The sequence below is a fragment of the Sarcophilus harrisii genome, chromosome 4 (genome assembly GCF_902635505.1).
Source record: "Sarcophilus harrisii chromosome 4, mSarHar1.11, whole genome shotgun sequence".
NCBI lineage: Eukaryota > Metazoa > Chordata > Mammalia > Dasyuromorphia > Dasyuridae > Sarcophilus > Sarcophilus harrisii.
Window position 1 is genome coordinate 277,933,791 of NC_045429.1, and position 6,000 is coordinate 277,939,790.

Consider the following 6,000-nt stretch of genomic DNA (forward strand, 5'->3'; position numbering starts at 1 on the left):
CTTCCCCTCTTCTCACCTCTCCTCTCCTCTTCCTCTCTGTTTCTCTATCTTTGTCTTTCCCTCTTCTGTTCTCTATTCTCCTCTCTTCTCCTCTTCTCTTCCCTTCCTCTCTGTCTCTGTCTTTCCTTTCTCTTCCCTTTCCTTTCCTCTCCTCTCTCTTCTTCTTTTTTCCCTTCCCTTTTTTCTCTTCTCTCTCTCTCTCTCCCCCTCCACCTACATATTACCTATGTTTGAGTATATGACAGATTAAGACTCTAGATTGAATAAATATCTATTGACACCCTTATATATATATCCCCAAACTATGCTAAGCCTTTGGGGAAAATGGAGACAGGCTTTGCTGCCCTCCAGGAACTTAGAATGTAATCGAAAAGAATAAACACATATGCAAAAAATGAATTCCACAGGGTATTATAAAGGAATATTTTGGAGTTCATAAAAGAGAAGAATTTTGAGGGTTGATGAAGTTAATGGGGATGAAGTTGGGGAGGAGATGAATGTAAAAACAGACTTCAGAATCTCTGTGTGTCTATATATGTGACATCTCAGTGTGTACATGCATCTGTGTAGTCATGTGCCTGTATGTTATATGAGTGTACACCCAAGTCAGTGTTGCCATGGCTGGACCCAAGGCAGTCCCTTTTTCCAGGCTGGTAGGACCTGGGGCATTTTGTGGCCTTAAAATGGGGATTATTCCAGGTCATATTCCAGGGGTATATCACTCCCCCAAATCCCCCCCCTCTAATGGCTGGGCAGCTGGGAGAAGCATGGCAGGGGGAGAGTGTTACAGGACTTAGGAGTTACTAAGTCCCACCACGAAGGAGGCTAAAGCTTAGGTCTAAAAACCTATGCCCCCTGCTTGGACTGCAATATTTCCTCAGTAGAATAAATGACCCATGTCTCTTCTCCAGGCCTATTGCACCATGGGTACCTCAGGATAATATAACCCTAGATAGTAAACACTGGAAGGGACAGTAGAGCTCATTTAATCCAATTTCTGGTTTTACAAGTGAGAAAACTGAGACCCTAAAGGGGGATATGACTTGCTCAGGTTATACAATGAGTTAATGACAGTACCAGGATTAAAATTCTTTTTTTTTTCTAGCTCAGGGTGAAGGCCCTGGAAGTCCCATGTAGGTTGCTGGGGCCAGTGATCTCTGTTCAGCTATTTCCTCCTGGTGCTGGTGGACTCTGGTAGTAGTGACTATCAGGAGGTTGCTGCTTTCCTCTCTCCCTTCTGCCATCCCATTTAGCCCTTCTTAGTCTCAGTACCTCCTATTCCTAATCCATCTTCCAGCTACTAGGGTTCACTGGAATGTGAGAACTTTCTCCTGAGAAACTCATTGTTATAGGGATATGACCTGGATTTAGTAACTGTTCATTCTCCACCTTTATCTGCCAGACTCCTCTGGTCTATGGCAACTGGCCTTCTCTCCCAGTGGTTCCCAGATAGCTTTTCTCTCACCCTCATTTTTCTTCCCTATTATCAACTATTTAAGTTGGGCTGGGGGTTGCAGGTCAACCCTTCCCCATCCTATATCTGACTTTCTTTCCTTTTTGAACCAGAGTCTGTTGTGGGGAGCCATGTCTATGTTGCTATGGGATGGAGCATGCCTAGAAAAATCTTCCCTTCTAGGCTATAGCTGATGTGTATGTTAGGTGAGGAACGGATATTGTGGTCAGCTGAGAGGTAAATCCTACAGGGATCCCAGAGAAAATTAGGTAGGAGTTGTCCTGAAATTCAGCGTGTGGGAGGAAAGAAAGGAAACTCTAAGTCTGGAGGACTTGGCAGGTTGCCCCCTCCCTAGCTCTTAGCGTTGGGAGGTTTTGATCTGAGTTATGGGGAAGGAAGTCAGACAGAAGCTTCGTGTTGGGAACCCTCCCCCCTTTTCTTAACAGATCCTCCCCCTGTCCCTTTCCTACAATAAGGCTTTGGGGAATTCTGGGTGAAGTAAAATTCTTACTATTCCTTCTGCCAACCTAGTGATGAACACCTTAGATCCAATTATTTTACAATTCTCTTTCTTCACCTAGGAAACTCTAAATATCCATCTCTTCAGAGGCCTTTATTCTTAACTCCCCCCAAATGATGCATTGAAATGGGGTGAGGGGAAGGGCAACAGAGGAAGGCTGACCCAGAGAGGGCTACTACTTCAGCTAAGACCAGGACATCTAGGAGAAAAGCCAACAACTCTCATCATAAGCTCCAATGTCTCATTGTCTGCCCCACCCTCCCCTCTCAATAGATACAAAGCACAACAGAAATGAAGCCCCCTTATTAACAGGGTGAAATATGTTGGTGGTTTTTTAAAGAAAATAATAAACTACTATTTTCCCTCTTCCCCACTGCCCTTCTCCCCATCTCCCATCCCTTTTTACTCTTCATTCTTTTCCCCATCCCTGTCTCCCCAGTGTAACCTCTAGTTGAGAATAAAATTATCTCAATCAATAAAGCTGCAGTATTCTAATCTTTCAGGAGTCTGTTTGTCTGTGTTGAGAAGTATGGGTAAATGCAGTCCATTATGCAAGGGTATAGGTGTGGGCCTAGATGGACTAATGGACATGTCTGTCTATGATCCTCCACATCAGTCATATATAATCTGAAGCTTGGCTATCCTGAGATCTGGGCTCCTTCCATAAATGTGTGTCTTCACAGAAGTTGCTGTCTCTCTCTGGATTTTTTTTTTGGTCAAATGGACAGTGGGGAGAATTCACCCTTCCTCATGTCAGGGTCTAAATGAAGGAAAATCAGCACTAAAGTGACTTTGGAGATCAAAGAAGGAAGAGCTCAGGCAGTTTGAATATGGACTAAGACAGATATGATCCTGAGAAAGTCACCGTTTCAATTTTCTCATCTATAAAGCTGGTTGGACTAGAAATTATCATATATGATGTGTCTTCTAGTTCTTCATCCTATGAACTTATGAGGGTCGTTAGTCTTTTTAAAACCAGGGAAGCATATGGACAAATAAATCCTTTAGCTCATGGGATGGGCTTCATTCTTGGACTATCACACGTTCTAGAAGGACAGAGCTTAGAAACAATTGAGAGAAATGATTTTTCCTCCCATATTAAGAGAATTAGAACCAAGGTTTTCCCCCTTTCTACCTCTATCTCTGTAGACTATTCAGTCAGCCTTAGAAGGGCAGGCAAATAAAGAGATGAAATATTGTTCAGACCTCACCTATCAGGAAAACTAATTTAGGTGAATTGGTAGCTTTGGGTCCATTGTGTTTTACTCAGACAAGTCTAAATAAAAATGGATTCTCTCTATTTGTTTACATTACCCTAGACAGGGTGATATGGGTATAGATAAATCTCTTAGATTAAGGCTGACTGATCAGAGTCATGTCCCCCAGATATTAATTCTTCTCATTGTTAACTAGAGTTGATCACCACTCTCAGGAATACTCACTTTTTTAAGAGCATACAAGCACTGAGTGGGTTCCCTGAGGAGTCCTTGGCATTTAAGAATATCACTGACCCCTTTTATTAATTATTGCTAGCATGGTTAATAAAATGATTAATTACCTAGAAACTCTTGTCTCTTGAACTTTTTATACATCACACAATCAAATCTTCTAATTTGACTGAAAAGAAAATATTAGAAAGGGGAAATTATTTGTCCAAGGTTATTTAACAACTTTGCAAGCCCTACCCCAAACCCCCACTTTTTTTTCATACAACTCATAGTTCAGTTCCTCACAAACTTTACCTTCCCAGTTCAGCTTCTCTGCATGTACACTTCAGTCTATGCCCCAATAGTCATTAATTCATCCCAGTGTTCTTTATACCTGCTTCTTTCTAGCTCCCATGGGTCTCTCCCCAACAATGTTAAAGGATCAATATATAGCCAGAAAGGATCTCAATGATCATAAATTTCAACCTCCTAATTTTACAAAAAAAGAAGATAAGGGTCAAGAAAATGAAATGATTTATTCAATGTCATACAGGTAGCAAGCCTCAGAAGCAAAATTGGAACTCAAGATTCTTAATTCCTTTTTCAATTCAACAAACTTTTTTAATTCATTACTTACTACTTAGAAGACATTGTACTAGGTTCTGAGAATATAAAGATGAGAGAAGACCCAGCAGCCTGGCATTGGGTTAAACACCTATAATACCAGGTTGCCTAAGGAGAAGTCAACCCACCCAGGTAGGACAATGCAGACTAAAGCTCCTGTAACAATTAATAATAAAGATTGTACCCATGAATAGCCCCTTTAGTTCCATTTTTATCAATCTTAAATTTAGACTCAGTCTTTAAAAAAGAAAAGACTTAATCCAGCATCTCTCCTTTAGAAGTTTACAATTTAATAAGAAGAATATGACATTAGGAGAAGCAATGTGGCATAATGTGTAAAGCACAAAGAGTAAAGAAAACCTGGGTTCAAATCTGACCTCCAACATTTACTAGCTGTGTGACCTGTACAAGTCACTCAGTCCTGTTTGCTTCAATTTCCTCATTTGTAAAATGAGCTGAAGAAGGAAATAAAAAATTACTACACTATTTTTGCCAAGAAGACCTCAAATGGGATCATGGAGAAATGAACATGAATTTATGACATGAAGAATTGGACATGAACTTGAAAAAATAACTGAACAACAACAAAAGTAAGGGAATCTTTTTGTATACCCTATATTTAAATTCATATTTCCATTGTTCTGTGATCTCACTCAGTCTCGTTACAGAGCTCATTGGTCCCATGCCTTCTCATTTCTCTTCCTTGTTTTTAATAAACTCTTTTGATCTCATCAGTACCTACTGGCCCCTCCTTGAAATTTCTTTGTAAAATATATACTGAACATTATTTTACATATACTTATATGTTTATATACTGCCAAGATATTAGGAGATACCCTATTTTCCAGAGCTAAAAGTCCAGCAAGCAAGCTGTGTCCTGAGCTTGATATAACAATAATCGTTTGCAGTAACCTTCTGGAATTTATTGCCCCTGAGTTTGGAGTGAGCACCAACAGGTTCAAATGTGAAACCCTGGTAGGAATGGACTTTTTGTCACTAGACTATCTTGTCTTACTGTTGCTGTTGTGTGCCTCATTAGTGTTGCTACACTATATTGTTTGACACTTTGATTAGCCAAAAGTATATAAATCAAAATTCAGCCTCACTACTTTGGGTCTCCCCATAAGGGGCAAGATCCTGGCACATGTCCTCATGTTTACAAGTCATTTCCATTACTTTGAAATTAAACTTAAGTCTAATTCCTAAATCTAGCCTGCTCTGTTCTATGCTGGCCATCCACAGGTTAGAAGTCAGTTTGATTTGGTTGACAATATTATCTTCCTCCAATATAATATAACCTCCTCCAGAGGAGAGATTGTTTTATTCTTATCTCTGAATCTCCAGAACCTTGGACAGCACCCAAGTCTTGAGTGTTTGTTTTTGTTTTGTTTTGGTTTTGATTTTTCTTCAGTCATTTCAGTTGTGTATCAGTTTGTGATCCCATTTGGGATTTTCTTGTCAAAAAATACTGGACTGGTGTACCATTTCCTTCTTTAGCTCATTTTACAGATGAGGAAACTGAGGCAATTGGAATAAATGACTTATTCAGGGTTACAAAGCTAATAAGTGTCTGAGGCCAATTTTGAATTCAGGAAGATGAGTCTTCCTGACAGTAGGCCCAGCACTTTATCTACTGAACCACCTGACTGCCTCACAAAAAAATAGGGATATCCATCATTTCATTGGTATAAAGCAATCCTGGATGAGAAAATTTCCTCCATAGTACAGATCAATTATCTCTTCTGAAGCTTAGAATGGTCTGGATATCATCATTTTAGAGGAGGAAGAGGCCTTCGAATCTAATCTCTTCACTTTATAGATGAGGGCACTGAGATACAAGAGAAATTAAATTACCCTAGCATAGAGTTTAGCACATAATGGGTGCTTAATAAATGCTTGTGGATTATTCCTTGCTCTTGCTACATCTGCCAATCTTTCAATACATGATCAAACTCAATGATATCTTTTCCACCAGT